Genomic DNA, 24,461 nt, shown 5'->3' with positions numbered 1-24,461 from the left:
AAAATCCTGGCACCAAGGAAATATATCAACTGTATGGCTTAAAAATATCTAGGATTTTTAAAAAACTTGAGTCACCAAACAAATGAAAAATCAAACATCTGAATGTATGTCTGCCAAGAAAAATCTGCTCTTGTTTTTCTTTTTTTTTTTTCTTTATTGGAGTATAATTGCTTTACAATGGTGTGTTAGTTTCTGCTTTATAACAAAGTGAATCAGTTATACATATACATATGTTCCCATATCTCTTCCCTCTTGCGTCTCCCTCCCTCCCACCTTCCCTATCAAACCCCTCTAGGCAGTCACAAAGCACCAAGCTGATCTCCCTGTGCTATGCGGCTGCTTCCCACTAGCTATCTACCTTACATTTGGTAGTGTATATATGTCCATGCCTCTCTCTTATTTTGTCACAACTTACCCTTCCCCCTCCCCATATCCTCAAGTCCATTCTCTAGTAGGTCTGTGTCTTTAGCCCTGTCTTACCCCTAGGTTCTTCATGACATTTTTTTTTCTTAAATTCCATATATATCTGTTAGCATACGGTATTTGTCTTTCTCTTTCTGACTTACTTCACTCTGTATGACAGACTCTAGGTCTATCCACCTCATTACAAATAGCTCAATTTCGTTTCTTTTTAAGGCTGAGTAATATTCCATTGTATATATGTGCCACATCTTCTTTATCCATTCATCCGATGATGGACACTTAGGTTGTTTCCATCTCCAGGCTATTGTAAATAGAGCTGCAATGAACATTTTGGTACATGACTCTTTTTGAATTATGGTTTCCTCAGGGTATCTGCCCAGTAGTGGGATTGCTGGGTCATATGGTAGTTCTATTTGTAGTTTTTTAAGGAACCTCTATACTGTTCTCCATAGTGGTTGTACCAATTCACATTCCCACCAGCAGTGCAAGAGGGTTCCCTTTTCTCCACACCCTCTCCAGCATTTATTGTTTGGAGATTTTTTGATGATGGCCATTCTTACTGGTGTGAGATGATATCTCATTGTAGTTTTGATTTGCATTTCTCTAATGATTAATGATGTTGAACATTCTTTCAGAGATAAACCCACGCACATATGGTCACCTTGTCTTTGATAAAGGAGGCAGGAATGTACAGTGGAGAAAGGAGAGCCTCTTCAATAAGTGGGGCTGGGAAAACTGGACAGGTACATGTAAAAGTATGAAATTAGATCACTCCCTAACACCATACACAAAAATAAGCTCAAAATGGATTAAAGACCTAAATGTAAGGCCAGAAACTATCGAACTCTTAGAGGAAAACATAGGCAGAACACTCTATGACATAAATCACAGCAAGATCCTTTTTGACCCACCTCCTAGAGAAATGGAAATAAAAACAAAAATAAACAAATGGGACCTAATGAAACTTCAAAGCTTTTGCACAGCAAAGGAAACCATAAACAAGACCAAAAGACAACCCTCAGAATGGGAGAAGATATTTGCAAATGAAGCAACTGACAAAGGATTAATCTCCAAAATTTATATCAGCTCAATAACAAAAAAACAACGCAATCCAAAAATGGGCAGACCTAAATAGACATTTCTTCAAAGAAGATATACAGACTGCTCTTGTTTTTCAAAATAACATGTAGTTTATTACAAACATCTTTCTTTAAAAAAGTGAATATATAGCCATGCAGATATCTCGTAAGTGTCAAGTTAGTGACAATGTTATATAATTACGGAAAGGATGAAAACTCCTCAAGGTGATATGGTTTAAGATTTTGTTTTCCTAAGACACAGGAACTATTTCTTCCAGACAGGCTATGTGAACAGAATAGAAGAGTTGTCAAGAGGCAACGTACATGGCTCAAACAGTGTGTCAGTAATTTTAAATATATTCTATTAGGTATTTCTGTAATATAGTTAATTATAAATATACACAATCAGTGATGTCAGTTCTTAAAATGCCCAAGTACTCAGTTAAACTTTAATCTTATCACCACAAATGTACAATAAATATTCACTGAGCACACCCGCAGGCATTGTTGCAGATGCTATGTATGTACAATACTAATGTAATTATCATCTCTGCCTACAAAGAACTTACATTTAATAGAGCTGACAGACAAGGAAACTATTGGTTATGACACAATGTGATACATACAGCAATAAAGCAGAAATGTTTGGGAATACAGGGTTAAGGTCTAACATGGTTGGACAAAACAGCAGTTTTCTGAAGAATGTGACATATAAGTTCTAGTGGAATGGTACCACAAGCCAGGGTAACATAGCATATCAGCAGATCCCAGGTATCTGTGTGTGTGTATGTTCACACACACAATACACACACACACACACACAATGCTAAAAAGTTTCCAGACATTAAGCAATTAAACAAACAAAGCCCTACAGTGTAATTGAGAAAAAGAGATGCAGAAGCCCTGTTCTGGGAAACCACCCCATCTAAAACAAACCTCCCTATTAGGTTTTTCTTGTAGTACCATAGTTTCTTTCATACTATTACTACTACTACTGCGATTTCATATTAAGTTGCTTATTAATTTGTGTGCTTTTTTTTCCCTGACTCTCCCCAATGCCCACAACCAGAATGCAATCTCCTTGAGGGGTGGTTCACACACAAAAATTATTATTTTAAAAATTCAAAATTATAATTATAAAGTATAATATAAATGGAGCTAACATTAATTATAAGAAAGTTAAAAAGGAGGCATAAATAGAAAGGTTGATCAGAAGAGACATTTAAGTGCACACAAAATCAGTTTCACAGTAGAGCTTGGAGAAACTTTTCCAGCTATACATAATTAAAGGAAAATGTTAAGATAAATGAAGTATTGACATTTTTGAGTTAAATATTTCTAAAATCATAACGTTCCCAACAACTTTGATTGTCAGGTACATTGAGTCATCTAGCTAACTCAAATAAAGAAATAGAGGAACATGTAAGAACACAAAATGAAACCTCCCAGGATTTCAAATCAATGTTTATCCATGCCTTAGAGGAAGAGAAGCTAGACAGTTTTTGTTGCCGAGATCAGAGTCTCCTTTCTCAGAGTATGCATGCTTTTTCTTTTTCTGTTGTCTCTCAGGGTCCTTATAGTCTAACTTATTTTCCTTTCTTCACTGACTTCTTGTTCTCTTGGAGGATTATTTTGCTTGCTTGTAGCCCAGCATGACCCTTGGACCTAAGTAAATACACACGTACATTCAAGTGGCCACTACCAAGGGATTATAGCAGTAGACAATTTTCAGAGAGAATGCAATAGGTGGCTTGTCATCTATTGGACTGGTTTCCTCACTTAGGTGTGTTTAGCCCTGTTAAAATTAAGCTGTGGCCCAAGGAACATGTCCATATAGTATATAAGGCTGCACTTTCTTCCTTTCTTCTGGCTGGGTATGAGGCCAATTAATACAAAGTGGTAAATGGCATTTCATTAAATGCCAGATAACTTTCAAATTTCCAAGTTTCAAAATTCCTTAAATTCAGAATATATTTATTGAGATCTTACTACGTAGCAGATATCATTCTAAGTTTTGGAGATTCCCCAAGCGAATACACAGAAAGAAATCCCGGTTCTAGTAAGAGAAGAAAGAAAATTAGTAAAAAGTAAAAAGTCAATTTTATAGTATGTTATAGAAGAATAAAGAGCATACAAGTAAAGAGATTGCTAAGGGCTTGGGACTTACAATTTTAAATTAATTGACTTTACTAAGAAGGTGGCATTTGCTAAAAGACTTGGAATGGTCATGCAGGATGGGGAAATGTTCAGACAGAGAGAAGGGCCAGTAAAAAATCCTTGGAGCAGGAACGTGCCTGCTCTGTTTGAGAGGCAGAGGACAGAAAGGTAGCTTGACCATAGTGATCAAGAGAGAGTTGGGAAGATGAGATCCAGGGTTTGTTGATGTGAAGAAGAAATTGTATTCATGTGCCAGATAATAATGCCATGAAGGTCCCTCCAAAGGCTTTAAATCTAACTTTTGCTCTTGATGTTATTTCTTCCAACAGTCTTCATATTTAGTTTCTCTCAGTGATTCTCACTCACTTTGATGCTGTAATTGCTTCTTTTATTGTCTGCCTCTGTGTGTGTGAGTTTAAATGTAGCCATTGGGGAATTCCCTAGTTGTCCAGTGGTTGGGATTCTGTGCTTCCACTGCAGGCGACTCAGGTTCGATCCCTGGTTGGGGAACTAGGATCCTGCAAGCCACTCAGCACAGTCAAATAAATAAATAAATACAACCTTAAAAAAATAAATGTAGCCATTGACTGAAACAAAGAAACAAAATATTGCTTGACCAACTTGCTTCCTTTAATGTCAAAACCATTCCCTAGCCATTCCAGGAATAATTTTATTTTTAAATATGTAGAACAGGTGAGCTAAAGTTTGGGCCAAATTGATATGAAAGGCTTTTCCTTTAAGAAAAGGTAGCGGTTAACATTTTATAATCATTCTGTCTTTAACTCCATTCAATTCTGCACTTCAGAATTGATTTCTTAATTGTTCTCCATTATTACTACTACTTAAATTATTCATGAATGTATTTTATGCTCCTAATCCTTTTCCAGTATCTCTATCATTATGTTTCAGGGCCTATTATACATAGATAAAGTTATCCTAGAGGCTTTAGTAATCCAACACATTCAAAATTAAAATCATCTTCCCTTCCTTCAAGTGCAGTTCAAACCACACCCTTCTATTTATCCACTAACATCTCAGGCAGGAGCCCTGTCATGGAGCAAGCCCAGGTATTTGGACAACTTGAAGACATCTTTATACCTTGTCTTACTTCAGTCTCTTTATCTTGAACACCAGTGAGTCTTCTTAATCTTTTTTACATTTTTTTATTCTTCCATTTTCCCTACTTCCAGTATACAAATCCAAGTATTTATCATTTCTTACCTCAACTCTAATAGTAACCTTAAAATGAGTTTCTCTCTGCTCCCTATTCTTCCATCTCTGCAATGAGTTGCAAATATTACTGCCAAAGTAATGTTCCATGTTGAAGACAGAGATCTGCTTGTTTCTTCTCTGTTCAAACATCTTAAAGAATTTCCCATTGACTACAAAAGAAGAGTCAATATAACTGCTTCCATTCTGATTTCTGTCTCAAAGTTTCAGCTCCAATAGTTCCCTTCCCTGAAAAATATCTGACCTCCCTTTCAAGGCTGAGCTTTTAGCCACCTTTAACACATACCTCTTTATCAATCCTTTCCAGTATTTCCTTTCAGAATCACATCCTTTATCTTCGATGTTTTCTTATTGCTATGTTTGTACCTATTCTACAAAATGCATTCTATCTTGTATTCTAGTTACTTGTGAATAGTTTATGCCCTTACTAGACTTTTATTTTCTATGGGACAGACACTATATCTTGTCCATTTAAAAATTTTAAGAATTTTAGAAAATCACATTTTTCATAGGTTAGTCATTAAGCAAAATGTTTTTGTATTTTATTTCTTTTTTTAATTAATTTTATTTATGTATTTGGCTGTGTTGGGTCTTCGTTGCTGTGTGCAGGCCTTGTGTAGTTGTGGTGAGTGGGGTCTACTCTTTGTTGCGATGCGCGGGCTTCTCATTGTCATGGCTTCTCTTGTTGCGGAGCACGGGCTCTAGGTGCGCAGGCTTCAGGAGTTGTGGCACGTGGGCTCAGTAGTTGTGGCTTGAGGGCTGTAGAGCTCAGGCTCAGTAGTTGTGGTGCATGGGCTTAGTTGCTCTGTGGCACGTGGGAATCTTCCCGGGCCAGGGCTCGAACCTGTGTCCCTTGCATTTGCAGGCAGATTCTTAACCACTGTGCCACCAGGGAAGCCCTGTATTATATTTATTAATCAATATTTTCTTTTATTAAATGGCTTAAATTTTCTTTCACTTTATTTCAGTGTTTCAGAGGGAAGAATTTCATCCAGATTGTTAAAAAAAAAAAGCAGGTCAAAGATAAAATACCTACTTGATATGGAAATAGCACTGAAGTCTTTGAACAGATGCCAGTGTACTAGCACAGATCGTTGGGTAAGGCATGTAGGTACAAGTGAAGAGCAAGATGGTATAGAAATAAGATAATGAAGACTGTAGTGTTATATTTAGAAACAAGGTTTGAATGCGTACTTGCCTGATTTCAAGATTCAGATACCCATATAAAGAAAGAAATCAACAAAACATACCATTAGTTTAAAAAGAAGGGAAGGGTAAAACAATCAAAGGCAAATATGTAAGGGTTTATCAGAAATATCCGTAACGTTTTAACTTTGATCAGTTTTTAAATAGTCTGTGGTACTTAGAGTTTGCCAAATTGGTGGCATCCAATTACAGGTCATACCAATGGCCCAGTTTTCAGTGAAACGGGGCAAAGACAAATGGGATAGGGTTTCAGTTATCACATATATTCTTTCTGGACTAACCTGAGACTACAGGTATACACTGAAATACTGACGATTACTATCTTTGAAAATAATATGAAGTATCTTCAATTATAAACATACTTAATTTTTACATTGGTCTTTCCTAATATTGCAAACTGTGCCTTTTAATTTTACTAAATCTTTCAACCAAAGCTAATCCAGTAGAATTTGTTATGCAATTTTTTCAGTTTTGTTCGTTTGCACGAACATTTCTTTTACACTTAACCTTAGAATATTTTTACATAGATTCATGTTCTTTCATCTTCAATGCAGGATTCTTCTCATTTTCCATGTCTTATCACCAAAGCTGCAGTAATAACATTGATGCAATTCATGCTTTTTAACTTTGAGGCTGAAGTAAGATGTTGGTAGATTTTGGACAAGTGATTATAGTGATAGATGATGGTTATTCATGGAGAGAAGGACATATCTACTTGCTACCATGCGTGCAGTGAGTGAGGCAATTAGAGTTCATTCTGATGATTCTGATAAGAAACACATGGCTTATGAGTACATATGTGAAGTGTAATAAGAGGAGGTGTCAAAAGCAGTAAATTCAGAATATGGAGGTACGTGAGAATAACCTGGGAAATATTTTTAAATAATAATTTCTGAATTCCATCTTCAATATAAGAATCACTGGAAGTGAGGCTGCAGAGTGTGCATTAAAAAAGAAATGTTCTCATAGGATTCTGAAGCAACAAACCAAATAACTACTATGTTGGAACTCTGATTCTCTGAATGTTTGGACGTAATAAGAACAATAGGATCTACTGAAGAAAGATTTTCTTTTTAGTAAGATCATCTGAAAATTTAAGAAGGAAATGCAGTCCTATTATTACTAATAGTTCTGTTTCAGGGTACCTACAAAACACACCATGTATGTTGCCTATGTATTTTATTCTGTCTTATAAGAATTGTGCATGATTAGGAAGTCAAAACCTATGGAGTTTAGATTATCAGTCTGTGGCATGTTTTTGACTTGAGCAACATTCTGTCTAATTTTCCAGAATCATGCTTGGCTTCCAGAGATATATTTCAGACCCTTAAGGGCTGGGTAAGACTCACAGATCCTAGAGCAAAGGCTAGGCTATCTAAGGGCCTATCTCTTTTCATCCTGTCCTCTATATCATAAGGAGCTTATAAGTAAGGAGATAAGAGAGCCCTTTTTTTTGCTTGTATTTTTTGTGCTTGTATTTCATGTACGAACACTTCGAGAAGTTAGCAGCTGCCATAAAGACAGATTTCCTCTCTTAATCCTGTCTGCCCTTTCTCTTGCTCCTAGTCAGGCATGATTGGAGTTGGTGTTTGTGACTGGGGTGATATTTGTCAGGCAATTTAATTTTTCTTTTTGCTACCACATCTGTGATTACCACTACTTAGGATATCCAGAGCCTGAAAAGGCTTGTAATTACCGTGATAAGCTTAAATTAAAAGAAGATAGATTATTTATTAAAATAAAGAACTTTAGAAGTGTATTTTTCTGGATACATTTTTTTCATAAGAAGGATAGCATACACACATTCATAAATACACACACAGTATTTTCGCAAAGTAATAAGAAAGGTGTATCTGTTTATCCTACTTTATATCACTTGCAAAATCATCGAGTAGTTGACTTACTTTAAAACATATACATATGAACACACACACACACACATATATACGTACATACAGGCACATATATGAACATCATTTTATTAGGGTGGCCAATATAAAATTAGTTTTTGTACTGAAAAAATTATCAATTTCATGTGGTTGAACAAATTGTGTATGTAAAGATGTTCTTGAAATTTTTCAGACGTGTGAGGATGGTTTCAAACATTATAATTTCCTTTTAAATTCCTTAATGGGATAATACAGTAAGGCTAATTAAAAATAAACACTAGTATTGTTTCTTATTAACTTTTACAAAGTAGATGGCATTTAGAACTCAATCTAGAAATAAAGGGCAAATATAACTATTTTAAAGGTTCATGTATCTCTTTTACTCTGGACCTAAAATAAGATCTATTTTACAGTATAAAAGTAAGAAAAAAAATTTTCTTTTTTCAGAGTTGGGAGTCAAGATGTATGGGTGCCCTAAAAAAGTAAAAGGAACATTTGTTTCCTGCATGAACATTACTTAGAATAATGCAATCATCTTATTAAACAGTTTTCTTAAGTCAAAATTCTGCCTTAAAAGTTTTTCAGAATGATTGGCTTGAGTTTTTATTTAGAGAATGTACCCTATTTTAGTAGTATAGATTATATTTGCATTTCCTAGAATTTTCCACACTTCACATGAGTGACAGTTCTTCACATATGGATTTTTACTTTAACTGACATATATAAATTTATTTAATTAGCAATTCAGATTGACCATAATAACTTATTAAGAGAGAAAACAGTGAAATTATGTCACTTCATAGTTCACAATTGTGATGGACAGACTGTAAAATGATCCTGTCTTCTGGTACCCATGCCTTTGTATATAATTCCCTCTCCTTGAAGCTGGTCATGTACTGAGAGTTGTTTCTAACCAACAGAATATGTCAAACATTATGGAAGGTTATTCCTGTTACTATGTCCTATTTTATAAGATTCCATTTCACTAGCAGATCCAGACTAAAAACATTCTCCTTTGCTGGCTTTTGAAAAAGTAAGCTGCCATGGTGTGAAAGTGTCTTTAGAGAGGACCCATAGTAAAGGAACTGCAGGAAGCCTCTAGGAGCTCAGAGCAAGCCCTGGACAACAACTAGCAGGAAATTGGGCCCTCATTCCTACAATGGCAAGGGGAATTCTGCCAACAGCCTAAATAAGCTAAGAGAAGAATCCATCCCCTGTCAAGCCTCCACAGGAGAACCCAGTCTTGGCACATTGCAGCCTTGCACAGGACCCAGTGAAGTTGTATCCAGACTCCTGATCCACAGAAATTATGATATAATAAATGTTTTTTGATTTAAGATGCTAAGTTCATGGTAATTAAATGGCACAGCAATTAAAACCTAATAAACATTTAAATAAGAAACAAAAATAACATAAGTGTTATAGTTAGCTAGTCTTAGAAATCATTTTATATAGCACTCCAGGGAAAGAATTTTTGACAAAATATTATAAATATATTCCTACATAATATTTAAAACAACAAATCTATTATTTTACTTGGTCATTGCTGTGTTTTGAATATTCCTATTAATACCTTTTCTAAGTTACTAAACAATATATATATGTACTTATAATTAATTTCATAACTGTTACATACTTTAGGTTTCTTTCTGTTGAGTATAGTTTTCTCATGTTAATATAATATAAAATGTTAGATTTCCACTCAGTTATAAAGAATTTCATACCTCCCAGACTTATATTCCACAAAATTTATTAATTTTAGTAATTTCTAGTGGAGAGGCACTTAGCCCACACATGATCAGAGATGCTACGCACTGATATCCACTGTTCTTGGCATCCTTTTACTCAAGTGATCCTACTGCTTGCCTGTCTCTGCTCTTACAATATATAGTCCCTGAGGTTATGGCTTATCTAAATGCTAGAATACCGCCTCATTTATATAACCTTATTTCATTGTCTTATTTTTTTTATTCCATATGATTCAATGCCAATGATTAACCTCACTTCCTCAGATAAATCTGCATGTATCTGAATCTCATTTGTGACCTGGGTATAAGCTGTGTCCTGTAGGGTTCCTGGTCACATGAAATAGAGTGGCATGTTAGAGTTTCTGATTACATCTATAAACATCCCTGAGAATTAAGAAATTCCCCCAAATTCAAGGCACTCTGGAGTCTGATTTCCCCAAATCACACAAAATTGTCTGGGACATATCATAACATCAGATAGCAACCTAACAAATACATGTTTAGTTCTAGTTCTGACAAAACAGTTTTTAAAAAAATATATTATTAAAGTAGAAGTCAATACAATATAAAAAAAGAAAATGGAGGTAACTCTAAAGAGAACAAATTTAACAAGTCATTCACATACACCAATGTATCTCTTTACCTTAAAATAAATATTCTAAATTAAATTATTATTTTATAATAAAAATATATAGCTTTTCTATTTTCCAATTTAACTTTTGACTAGTTTTTTTTAAATTTAAAATATAGAGATATATAGTATATGCATTTTAAAATGTTACATAGTACAAGTGCCTATATTTTAATAATTTGTGTATTTGCAAATATATCTTATACACATGTGACTCTTATTATAGGTCTTCTTAATAATGTCTAAAATAATAAAATTCAGCTTACCATGGACTTTCAAATACAATATATCATATGATTTTTCATAATAATTTTGTGAGGTAGGCATGTGCTATGATTTTACCTTCATTCCTCAGTAGAGAAATAAGGACTCCATAAAACTAACACAATGTGTTCCCAAAGTATCATTAAGAATACTGGAATGGGGGTTAGATTGTCCAAGGCAATGTATAATGTTGCCACTAAATTTTATGAAAGCTGAAACTTAGTAAAATTAAAAATAAACTAAAAATGACTAAAGTTGAGGGAACTTCCCTTTATTGATTTGTCAGTTGCACGGGACTTTTCTCTCCTGTCATTTTAATCTTGCAGTTATAATCCCAGGAATTCTGACATCTCTGGAAGATGATTTTTTTTATTACCCTGGTATCTAGTAACTATTTTAAATCCAAAATATGTTTTAATCATCATTCATTTCTTCAACTGATATTTCTTGACTGCCTATCAGGTGCAAGATATAATGTCAGGCTGAGGCACTCTACCTTTTTATTTGATAGGGAATGTATCTTTATATTTTCTCACTATAGTTCATGCATCTTTATATTTTAATTTATAGTTTCGAACTCCAAACTCTGGCAAAACTAAGAGAATAGGCTTAACCTGGTGTTTTGAAACCTACCTTTTCTTTCATGTATTTACTTATTTTTCCAAATAATACATCTGACCCTACTGAATTCAGCACTGTGATTGCACAAAGTGGTTTCTCTCTGACTAACCTGGACTGATGTAATGACAATGATAAACTGAAAGCATGTTTCTAATACAGAGTAGCAGACATTTCTGTAGAACAAGTATTTCAGTCTGTGCCATGAACAACTGATATATTTATGAGTTTAATAGGCCCCTGGCCTGTATACTGGAACTATTTCATTTTTAGCTAATGACAAAAAAAAAAAAAAAGCTTTCCAAAAAGAAGTCGCCACTCCTCCCCAAAATGTATGTAAAACATAATATACTTTAATGAGTTAATCAGTAAAACAAATTTAACTATCTGGGGAACCTACTCTGTTTACAGTTATTCTGTGATAGTAAAAATGAAACAAAACTATATCAAAATAATTTACAGTTGAAAAATGTAATGAACTAAATATCCTTTATCATATTGTTTTAATAACATTTAAAAGGGGATAACAATTTTTAAATTTCTGGTTACAGAAATAATTCACATTCAGTTATTTTTAATGAATATTCATTTATTAGTACAAGAAAGACTTTGTACTGAGCACTAGTGATTAAAAAATACAGAATTAGAAAAGAAGACTTACTTGTAATGAACTTGGAAAACAATTGGAAAGACCTGCAATTTAACTGTAAAATGGTAATAGTTCTATGATAATAATATAAGAAAGAGTATGTGGGAAATAAGGAAGAATAATTAATTTGCCTTTATGGAACTGGAAAATTTTATTAAAAATAAGGTATCGTTTATATTGGGTCTTGGGTGACAATTGGAATTTTCCAGATAAACCGGTAGACCATTCCAGAGGCACAGACACATAGTGTAAAGAAAATTAATGTTGTGAATGAGGAGTGTGGAAGGTGAAGAGCAAAGAGCAAGAACAGGTGGATCAGGGCAGAGGAGGGTGGTGGAGTGCACAAGTAATTTGACATGGTGACCTGAAAAAACATTTAGTGGTAGGAGATGAAAGGGATTAGTGATCAGTGATCGGCTTGGTAAAAGGTGCTAGGGTAGGGCTTGAATACAAGACATTTAAGGTGATTGGAAGAGTTAAGCAGAAAACCATATGGTGACTATTTCGGGTGTCAATGATAAGAACAATGTTGGCAGTAAAAATTAAGGGATAAAAAATTCATAAAAAGGTTGAATCCGTAGGATATAATAATGAAGTACAAATGAGAGATTTCTAATTTATACATTATTGCTAACTGAAATACAGAATATAGGAGGAGGAGCCAGGTTACTGGTAGAGATTATCATTGATTTCTTTTATTTCCTACTAACTTACGTTAACATGGATGTCTTCCAGGAAGTATACTCCTTGAAGCCTGGATGATTTAATGAAAAAATAAAAATATGAGCAGAATTTTATTAGGCTAAATCACTTAAAAGTTTTAAGAATCACTTTATTCCAATTCTGGCACTTTCTGGGAAAACATGTAAGAAGGTGATGAGGGGTTGTGGTTAGACATGAAACTTACAATATCTTTAAGAACTGAAACTAAATATGAACATATTAATAACAAGTGGGTTTGAGGACTTGACTAATTTAAAGAAGGATGACCTGTGTTGAATTAAGAAAAAAAAACTTATTTGTGAGATGTCCACTCTAGAATCTCATAAAACAAAATAATCTTGCTTTATTCAAAGTACAGAGGGTTGCATTTTATTCTCCCTCCACCCCCAACCTTTCTCTCCTAACGTAAAGATTCAATTATATATCAACCATAAAATGGGGGTAACTGTCCCTCTCATGAAAAAGTGAATATGATCCACATTTCTTTCCCTTTCTTTATCCTGAACTCTTTTGGTATTTACTCTGACTACTAAACAGCAAGGCTTTTGGGTGGAAAAGCTATCCATTGAAAGGATATATGGAGGGGTCAGGAAATAGGAATGAGGTTTAAAATGAATAGATTAGGTTAAATGAAATTTTGTCTTTGGTATCACTGTTCATATTTTTCATTTTTTGATTCATATTAACAGCTTATAAGAAAATAGAATTAGCTTACAAAAACGTCATTCCATATTTATAATTAAAATATTAACTAAGTTCTTTCATAAACCATTTGTGTGTGTGTATATGTGTGCATATGTAGCAGTGTGCATATGTATGTTTATGCATGTGTATATATATCACAGTTGAGATTATATTATATGAAACAGTATGTACAGCTTTATCGAGATATAATTCATATACCATAAAATTCAGTTGTTTCAAGTATAAATGTCAGTGATTTTTATAAATTGACAGAATTGTACAACCTTCACTACAGTCCAAATTTGGAAGATTTCTATCACTCCAAAAGCTTCTCCTGCTCATTTGTAATCGTTTCATGTCCCTACTCACATACACAGACAGTATTTTCTGTCTCCATGCACTTGCCTTTTCTAGATAGTTCATGCATATGGAATCCATGCATATGGAACTTTTCTAGATAGTTCATGCATATGGATTTTTTTTCACTTAGCATATGTTTTTGAGGTTTAATTGTGTCTCACTATGTATCAGTAGCTTGCTCCTTTTTATTGTTGAAATAGTAGTCCATTGTGTGGACATAATACAGTTTATTTATTTTTTTGATTTATTTTATTTATTTGTTTATTTAATGACCAATGACGGTGAAGATAATTGCTTTGTATGGCGTATGGTAAAGGTCTTAATTCATCGTTTGTATGTGGGTGTCCAATTTTCTAAGACTGTCATTTCCCCATTGACTTGCTATGGCATCTTTGTCAAAACTGAAATCATCTACAAATGTAAAGATTTATTTCTAAATCCTCAGTTAAGTTCCGATGATTTATATCTGTATTATTGTGGCAGTAACAAACTTTGGTTGCTGTGGCATTGTGATACATTTTGAAATCAGTAAGTATACGTGTTCTAAATTTATTCTTCTTTTTCAAGATTATTTTGGCTATTTTGGGTCCTTTGCATTTACATATAAATTTTAGCAAGCACTTGCTAAAGTTTCTCCAAAAAAGTCTGCTGGTATTTTTATTATTTTATTTACAAAAATTATTTAAACATCTTTATTGGAGTATAATTGCTTTATAATGGTGTGTTAGTTTCTGCTGTATAACAAAGTGAATCAGTTATACATATACAAATATCCCCATATCTCCTCCCTCTTGCCTCTTCCTCCCACCCTCCCTATCTCACACCTCTAGATGGACACAAAGCACCGAGTTAATCTCCCCGTGTTATTCGGCTGCTTCCCACTAGCTATCTATTTCACATTAGGTAGTATATGTATGTCCATGCCACTCTCTCACTTCGTCCCAGCTTACCCTTCTCCTTCCCCGTGTCCTCATCTCATGTCCATTCTCTATGTCTGCGTCTTTAGTCCTGTCGAGTCATGACCCTACGTTCTTCAGAACCTTTTTTTTTTTTTTTTAGATTCCATACATATGTGTTAGCATACGGTATTTGTTTTTCTCTTTCTGACTTACTTCACTCTATATGACAGACTCTAGGTCCATCCACCTCACTACAAATAACTCAATTTCGTTTCTTTTCATGACTGAGTAATATCCATTGTGTATATGTGCCACATCTTCTTTATCCATTCATCTGTTGAAGGACACTTAGGTTGCTTCCATGTCCTGGCTATTATAAATAGATCTGCAATGAATATTGTAGTACATGAATCTTTTCGAATTATGGTTTTCTCAGGGTATATGCCTAGAAGTGGGATTGCTGGGTCATATGCTAGTTCTATTTTTAGTTTTTTAAGGAACTTCCATAATGTTCTCCATAGTGGCTGTATCAATTTACATTCCCACCAACAGTGCAAGAGGGTTCCCTTTTCTCCACACCCTCTCCAGCATTTATTGTTTGGAGATTTTTTGGTGATGGCCATTCTGACAGTTGTGAGGTGATATCTCATTGTAGTTTTGATTTACATTTCTCTAATGATTAGTGATGTTGAGCATCCTTTCATGTGTTTGTTGGCAATCTGTATATCTTCTTTGGAGAAATGTTCATTTAGGTCTTCTGCCCATTTTTGGATTGGGTTGTTTGTTTTTTTGATATTGAGCTGCATGAGCTGCTTGTACATTTGGAGATTAATCCTTTGTCAGTTGCTTCGTTGGCAAATATTTTCTCCCATTCTGAGTGTTGCCTTTTTGCCTTGTTTATGGTTTCCTTTGCTGTACAAAAGCTTTGAAGTTTCATTAGGTCCCATTTGCTTATTTTTGTTTTTATTTCCATTTCTCTAGGAGGGGGGTCAAAAAGGATCTTGCTGTGATTTATGTCAGAGTATTCTGCCTATGTTTTCCTCTAAGAGTTTGATAGTGTCTGGCCTTACATTTAGGTCTTTAATCCATTTTGAATTTATTTTTGTGTATGGTGTTAGGGAGTGTTCTAATTTCATTCTTTTACATGTAGCTGTTCAGTTTTCCCAGCACCACTTATTGAAGAAGCTATCTTTTTTCCATTGTATAATCTTGCCTCCTTTATCAAAGATAAGGTGACCATATGTGTGTAGGGTTATTTCTGTGCTTTCTGTCCTGTTCCATTGATCTATTTTTCTGTTTTTGTGCCAGTACGATACTGTCTTGATTACTGTAGCTTTGTAGTATAGTCTGAAGTCAGGGAGCCTGATTCCTCCAGCTCCATTTTTCTTTCTCGAGATTACTTTGGCTATTCGGGGTCTTTTTTGTTTCCATACAAATTGTGAAATTTTTTGTTCTAGTGCTGTGAAAAATGCCATTGGTACTTTGATAGGGATTGCACTGAATCTGTAGATTGCTTTCAGTAGTATAGTCATTTTCACACTGTTGATTCTTCCATTCCAAGAGCATGGTATATCGATCTGTCAGTTTGTATCCTCTTTAATTCCTTCACCAGTGTCTTATAGTTTTCCGCATATAGGTCTTTCTTCCCCTTAGGTAGGTTTATTCCTAGGTATTTTATTCTTTTGGTTGCAATGGTAAATGGGGTTGTTTCCTCAATTTCTCTTTCAGATTTTCCATCATTAGTGTATAGGAATGCCAGAGATTTCTGTGCATTAATTTTGTATCCTGCTACTTTACCAAACTCATTGATTAGCTCTTATAGTTTTCTGGTAGCATCTTTAGGATTCTCTATGTATACTGTCATGTCATCTGCAAACAGCGACAGTTTTACTCCTTCTTTTTCAATTTGGATTCCTTTTATTTTTTTTCTTCTTTAATTGCTGTGGCTAAAATTTCCCAAACTATGTTGAATAACAGTGGTGAGAGTGGGCAACCTTATCTTGTTCCTGCTCTTAGTGGAAATGGTTTCAGGTTTTCACCATTGAGAGTGATGTTGGCTGTGGGATTGTCATATATGGCCTTTATTATGTTGAGGTAAGTTCTCTCTATGCCTACTTTCTGCAGGGTTTTTATCATAAATGAGTGTTGAATTTTGTCAAAAGCTTTTTCTGCATCTGTTGAGATGATCATATGGTTTTTCTTCTTCAATTTGTTAATATGGTTTTTCACATTGATTGATTTGCGTATATTGAAGAATCTTTGCATTCCTGGGATAAACCCCACTTAATCATCCTGTGTGATCCTTTTAATGTGCTGTTGGATTCTGTCTGCTAGTATTTTGTTGAGGATTTTTTCATGTATGTTCATCAGTGATATTGGCCTGTAGTTTTCTTTTTTTGTGACATCTTTGTCTGGTTTTGGTATCAGGGTGATAGTGGCCTCATAATTAGTTTGGGAGTGATCCTCTCTTTGCTATATTTTGGAAGAGTTTGCGAAAGATAGGTTTTAGCTCTTCTGTAAATATATGATAGAATTTTCCCGTGAAGCCATCTGGTCTTGGGCTTTTGTTTGTTGGAAGATTTTTGTTTTGTTTTGTTTTTTGCGGTACACGGGCCTCGCACTGCCGCGGCCTCTCCCATTGTGGAGCACAGGCTCTGGACGCGCAGGCACAGCAGCCATGGCCCATGGGCCCAGCTGCTCTGCGGCATGTGGGATCCTCCCTGGTCGGGGCACGAACCCACGTCCCCATCATCGGCGGGCGGACGCCCAACCAATGCGCCACCAGGGAAGCCCTGTTGGAAGATTTTTAATCACAGTCTCAATTTCACTGCTTGTGATTGGTCTGTTTATATTTTCTATTTCTTCTTGGTTCAGTCTCAGGAGGTTGTGTTTTTCCTAAGAATTTTTCCATTTCATCCAGGTTATCCATTCTATTGGCATATGGTTGCTTCTAGTAATCTCTCATGATCCTTTGTATTTCTGCAGTGTCAGTTGTTACTTCTCATTTTTCATTTCTAATTCTGTTGATTTGAGTCTTCTCCCTTTTTTCCTTGATGAGTCTTTATAGTGGTTTATCAGGTTTTTTTTGGTTTATCAATTTTGTTTATGTTCTCAGAGAACAGACTTTTAGTTTTATTAATCTTTGCGATAATTTCCTTCATTTCTTTTTCTTTTATTTCTGATCTGATCTTTATGATTACTTTCCCTCTGCTAACATTGGGGGGTTTTGTTCTTCTTTATCTAGTTGCTTTAGGTGTAAGTTTAGGTTTTTTTTTTTTTTTTTTTGAGATGTTTCTTGTTTCCTAAGATAGGATTGTATTGCTATAAACTTCCCTCTTAGAACTGTTTTTGTTGCATCCCATAGGTTTTGGGTCATCGTGTTTTCATTGTCATTTGTTTCTAGGTATCTTTTGATTTCCTCTTTGATTTCTTCAGTGATCTCTTGGTTATTTAGTAGTGTATTGTTTAGCCTTCATGTGTTTTTATTTTTACAGATTTTTTCCTGTAATTGATACCTAGTCTCATAACGTTGTAGTTGGAAAAGATACTTGATACGATTTCAATTTTCTTAAATTTACCAAGACTTGTTTTGTGACCCAAGATATGATCTATCCTGCAGATGGTTCCTTGAGCACTTTAGAAAAAATTCTATTCTGTTGTTTTTGGATGGAATGTCCTATAAATATCAATTAAGTCCATCCTGTTTATTGTATCATTTAAAGCTTATGTTTCCTTATTTATTTTCATTTTGGATGATCTGTACATTGGTGAAAGTGGGGTGTTAAAGTCCCCTACTATTATTGTGTTACTGTTGATTTCCCCTTTTATGGTTGTTAGCATTTGCCTTATGTATTGAGGTGCTCCTATGTTGGATGCATAAATATTTACAATTGTTATATCTTCTTCTTGGATTGATCTCTTGATCATTATGTAGTGTCATTTTTTGTCTCTTGTAATAGTCTTTATTTTAAGGTCTATTTTGTCTGATATGAGAATTTCTACTCCAGCTTTCTTTTGATTTCATGGAATATCTTTTTCTGTCCCCTCAATTTCAGTCTGTATGTGTCCCTAGGTCTGAAGTTGGTCTCTGGTAGACAGTATATATATTGGTCTTGTTTTCATATCCATTCAGCCTGTCTGTGTCTTTGGTTGGAGTATTTAATCCATTTACATTTAAGGTAGTTATCGATATGTGTGTTCCTCTTACCATTTTCTTAACTGTTTTAGGTTTGTTATTGTAGGTCTTTTCCTTCTCTTGTGTTTCTGCCTAGATAAGTTTCTTTAGCATTTGTTGTAGAGCTGGTTTGGTGGTGCTGAATTCTCTTAGCTTTTGCTTCTATGTAAATATTTTAATTTCTCTGTCAAATCTGAATGAGGTAGTTGCTGGGTAGAGTAATCTTTGTTGTAGGTTTTTCCCTTTCATCACTTTAAATATGTCCTGCCACTCCCCCTGGCTTGTAGAGTTTCTGCTGAAAGATCAGCTGTTAACCTTATGGGGGTTCACTTGCATGTTATTTGTTGCTTTTCCCTTGCTGCTTTTAATATTTTTTCTTTGTATTTAATTTTTGATAGTTTGATTAATATGTGTCTTGGTGTGTTTCTCATTGGATTTACCCTGTATGCGACTCTCTGCACTTCCTGGCCTCGATTGACCATTTCCTTTCCCATGTTAGGGAAGTTTTCAACTATAATCTTTTCAATATTTTCTCAGTCCCTTTCTTTTTCTCTTCTTCTTCTGGGACCCCTATAATTCGAATGTTGATGTATTTAATGATGTCCCAGAGGTCTCTGAGACTGTCCTCAATTCTTTTTTCTTTATTCTGCTCTGCAGTAGTTAATTCCAGTATCTTATCTTCCAGGTCAGTTATCCATTCTTCTGCTCAGTTATTCTGTTATTGATTCCTTCTTGAGAATTTTTAATTTCATTTATTGTGTTCATCATTGTTTGTTTGCTCTTGTCTCCTGGTATTTTGATAGATATTGCCTTGAATCTAGAGAGCAATTTGTGGAGAACTTCCATCTCAATATTGAATCTTGAAGAGGAATGTCATTTCATTTAATTAGATCTTCTTTTATTGTTTTCAGCAATGTTGTGTAATATTTACAGTATTTGTACTTCTGTTGTTTAGTTTATTCCAAAGTGTTATTCTTTTCTATATTATTATAAATGGAATTATTTTAACTTTAATTTTTACATTTTATTGCTAATATGTAGACATATGATTTTTATGCTTTAATATATTGCAATGTTATAATAGCTGTACAGTACTTATTAATACATCATATATTTAAAGGCAAACTCCCTATTTTGACAGTACTGAACATGAGAATATGTGTTTGTTTTATTTTTTTGGCAGTCAGCCTAGGCAGTTTCTTTGTTTTTTTGGAATCTGACACTGAGATATATTTGGGGTAATAGATTTTCATTAGAATTAACACATGTGAAAAGAGGAGGGATGAAGCAGGATTGGGCATCAATTAATTTGGACAGCAATACTTGCCACACAAAGCCTTGATCGATCCAGTGTGAAGCTCTGTAGTCACTATTGTCCATAAAAGTGTTCGGTGTTGTCATTCTGGAATGGTCAAGCCCTAGTACTCTCACCTTGCTCAGTCATGAGTTGAGTTGTCGGCTTCCCAGGGAAGGACATGACCTTACTCCTCACTGCTGGAGATCCAGTCATTCATAAAAGGTGATATGGACAGCGTATATTCATATTCAACCACACAGCTTTGTACAATTATTTGCTTAAATTTGAGGGTAAAATGGAGTCACTTTCTGGTTGGAATTGGGAGCTACATTTATAATACCATCCTAGAGTTACGTATTTTTTCTACCAAATCATGTAATGAATTACAGCTCCCTTAGAGTGGAAGCTAGTTATCTGTGTCTATATCCAGTGTGATAATGCAGCAAGAATTGTGCCCTGCTTCTAGAGTCTTTCAGTCTTTGGCCTAGCTCTAGCCTCTGTAAACTCAGAATTTTGTTTAAATGATAGTGTAATTAATTTAATTACTTTTGGAAATGTTTTCTCTTTTGTTTCAACAAAAACTTATTCTTTGACTGCTTTGCTTGTTGAGTGGTTTAAGTTTACCAAGTGGAGATTGTGAATTGGAGAAAGATTATTACTTATAATGCGAAATTTCCATAAGATGAAGTCCTTTCTGAAATTGAGGGAATTATTCTGGCATGTCTCCTTTTGTCCTTTAGTCTAACCTTACTATTTTTACTGTACTGAAGAAATAGCTTCCTCTTATGGATAGAACAAGTTCATGCAAATCCCAGAAAGTGTGCAATAAGCCCCTGCCTATGTATTATTTATGAGGAAAACTTGGTCCTCTATGCTTTATTCTTCAAGACTATCATTCTGTTTCAACCCTAACTTGCTTATATCTTTTTTATTCCTGTCTTTGAAAAACATTGTTAAAATCAAATGAAACACAAGAAGAAAACAGTTAAATTATTTATATTTTTGTACAATCATCAATCTTTAGAACTTTAATGACAACTAAATCTATAACAAAATATATTAAGCAAGAATATATGAGATATAAGGCACCTTTGAAAAGTTAATGAGAAAAGAAATATTTTGATCTAGATATCTGTAGCATAAATTTCCCTGGCATGATAGAAAATCAACTTTTGTCTTTTTCCTGCCTCATCAGGAAGTGATCCAAGGAAATACCCTCAAACAACTGCTCACCAATAAGATGAGATATATTTTAAAAGTCCTATAAATGTGTGGTTGTGTCATTTTATTAATACTGAACTTCAGGACAGAGGCTGCTTACCACATCCAATTTAAGTTTAATCTGTATCTCATTCCTATAGAATTTGTATTTACAAATCAATAAGTTGAGCTAAAGACATTCAGGAAATGTCTATTTTTAAAATTCAGATATTTACTATTCCTGAAGCATATAAAACATGAACTAAAAAAATGTAATATTGTGTAAAGCAGACTGTTCAATCTAAATATTTCCATGACTAAGGAAAATGTGAAGCAGAGCTTTTCATTGTTGTTCAACTAGCAGGTTCTAAAGATGTTTGCTATTATTTTAAGAAAATGAATTTTAAAACTCTGTTACTAACACAGTTGCCTAAAATTAACCTTACTTAAGAATTATATTTTTCTTTACCATCAAATGTCACCAATTTCTCATTAAAATCAAAAAGAGACTTTCAGTATCAAGTTCAAAATTCTAAATAAAAGTGTAATGAAAGTCAACAAAAGGGAGCTCTGAAAACTTCTCTACCTAACCTTTTTTAGCAAAGTGATTAAAATTTTTCTGCAAATAAATACTTTGGATTAGAAATAAGAGATTTGATATGGTCAGCTTTCCACATGTATTACTCATGATTTTTGTATAGTTAGTGAATATGTATGGTAATAAATGTTATCAGTATTTGATACAAGAGCTTGCTTATGACAAGAAGTTATCCACATCACCAAATTATAAGGAAAGGATAATTTATTATATGGTTATTATCTATTTTCATGTGTGTGTATTCCAGAACAAATTAATTTATACAACTGTGAGATCATAATATGATGCATGAACATAATTAAAACAAGAATCTCACAGAAGTCCAAGATGGGCCATAAGGCTAGATTCCCAGAATAAGGCATAGCTTAGGATCAGTAGATGTTTTAGGATCCAGGAATCAATAGCAAACAATCATTAGTTGATTGTTCTTGCTGCATAATGACAAAACAAAATTCTCTAAATCTGACTGTCTCTACTTATCCTGTCAAAAAATCAGCGATGTGGTGTTTTATTTTTGCATATTCATAAATACATTCTAGTTAAATGTGCATGTGTAGAAAAATTCACACTTTACAAGCATGGAGCTCTGTGAAACCTCACAAAATCAGCACCAAGAAAAAGATCAAGAAGCAGATCATTTCTCCTCTGCATATATTTTTGATTTATGCTTACTCAAACTCTCTGTGTTCCCCCACCCTTTAACACTTTTGGTATTTATTGCTTCATGGGCTCTGCCTAGTTCAGAATCTCCTTTTGAATTCTATTTATGGTACTAACTACCTGACCATGCCTATATATTATTAGTGAGTTTCTGGTAAAGAGAACTTTTGGGGCACAGTGATTCATCAGCATCCCTCTTAGGCAGTATTATTATATATTATTTTATTCATTTTAAAATCTAGCCATTGGGGGGCACCACGCTAGATGCTGGAATTGCAGTTCATTTAATCACAAAGCATTCAGTGTGGTTTCAAGTATTCCTTAAAACATAATTACACAAATTGTTCAGTTGTTTACTATTCTTGTAAGTGCTATGAAGAAGTGCAGAGTTGCAGATGAGTTTAAAATGCAGTGTTTAACCTACTCTGGGGAGCCAAGAAAAGACTACAAAAGGAAAGTAACATTTAAGAAGAGGTCTGAAGGGTTAACAGATTTCAGCTACAAAAATCTCTGTGTGTGGCTATGTGTCTTCGTGTCTTTGTGCATGTTTGAGGGTTGTGGAAGTGGGGATGCAGTGACAACTTGTTTGCCAAAAGAAAAATTTTACTGTGATTAAAACACATAAAGTAAGAGAGGTAGTAGTAAAATATGAGGGCTGCAAAGTAGAAAGCAACAGGATTTCCGACTGTATGATCTGAGAGTACTGGGAATGCAATTGAAAAATTTAATCAAGTTAGTGAAATGTTCATTTGTCACTTTTTTGTGACATTTGTCAGAATTTCAAGATCTATCATATTTGGAAATTATATTTATGTGTGTGTGTAATTATTTGGTTATTACATGTTATCTTTTATAGACTTCAGATTTCACGGGGGTTAAGGACATTTACATCCTGTTCACTGTGGGATATCCTGTTTCTGTTTTAGGATTTGGGAAAGAGAAAATACTCAGTGAACAATTCTTAGAAAAAAAAAAATAATAAGATAGTCTTCTGACGGGAGGCTAGTGAAGTAGTAAACAAGTAGGTTTATCCCTGGAGTCATTAACTAGCATGGGTAGAAGTCTGGTTGGAGGCCAGGCTTGGAATCACATTTATAGTTTTCTTTGCAGAATCTAATTGAGAAAATGTCAATTCTCTTATGAAAGTAAGGGGCTATTTGAAAATATATTTGGAGCTGGTAGCACCCCCACCCAACACACACACATATTCTTAGGAATAAAAAAGCTATGGAATTTAGAATGAATACAAATTACTTATAATAATCAACATGGCTTATATAAGGTGTTGCAAAAGCTACTGTCCTGTGGGCTGAATTTGGCATTAGGACATGTTTATTTCTGGGTTTTGTTTTTCTTTTTCTTTTTTGAGGGGGGAAGTGTCTGACTCTTTCAACCAGCCCAATATTTTTTTTGTTTATTACTGAGTGTGACTACCTAATTTAGGTAGAGCACGAATTCTTCAGTTTACAAGAGGAATCTTACTCTCACAAACTAGATAATTTCTGCACATAGTAGGTACTCATAAATAATTATTTACTTATTCAGTAAGTAAAGTAAGAGTATCTTAGATTTTTATTGTAGCAGGGGAAAAGAAAAAGATTAAACCAACTGTATTTTGTGAACAATTAGATATGGCTAGTAAAAGAGGAAGAAGTCTATTACTTCTTTTTTGTGTCAACCTACCCCAAAGCACATTTACCATGGTATAGACTGTATTTCCTAGAAAGATGTTTATTCCTGTAGAGATCAACTGAAACCAGAGTTAAGATCTAATTGAAGAGAAGTCATAGATATCCTTTCAAAGGGCAGAGAAGATTCCAATACAAGAGCCTGGAAGTGTGGCAGGTGCTAAAATATTTCTCTTAAACTACAGAGCATTCTTTGTGGGATAACTAAACTGTCTCTTTGGCCATAATTAGGTTGTTAGTCTAGGGCTAGGCTATTAATATGATCATGATTGTCATTCATTGTG

Source organism: Orcinus orca, chromosome 17 (assembly GCF_937001465.1).
Source record: "Orcinus orca chromosome 17, mOrcOrc1.1, whole genome shotgun sequence".
NCBI lineage: Eukaryota > Metazoa > Chordata > Mammalia > Artiodactyla > Delphinidae > Orcinus > Orcinus orca.
The sequence above is the reverse complement of the archived record's forward strand: the minus strand, read 5'-3'. Positions refer to the sequence as shown.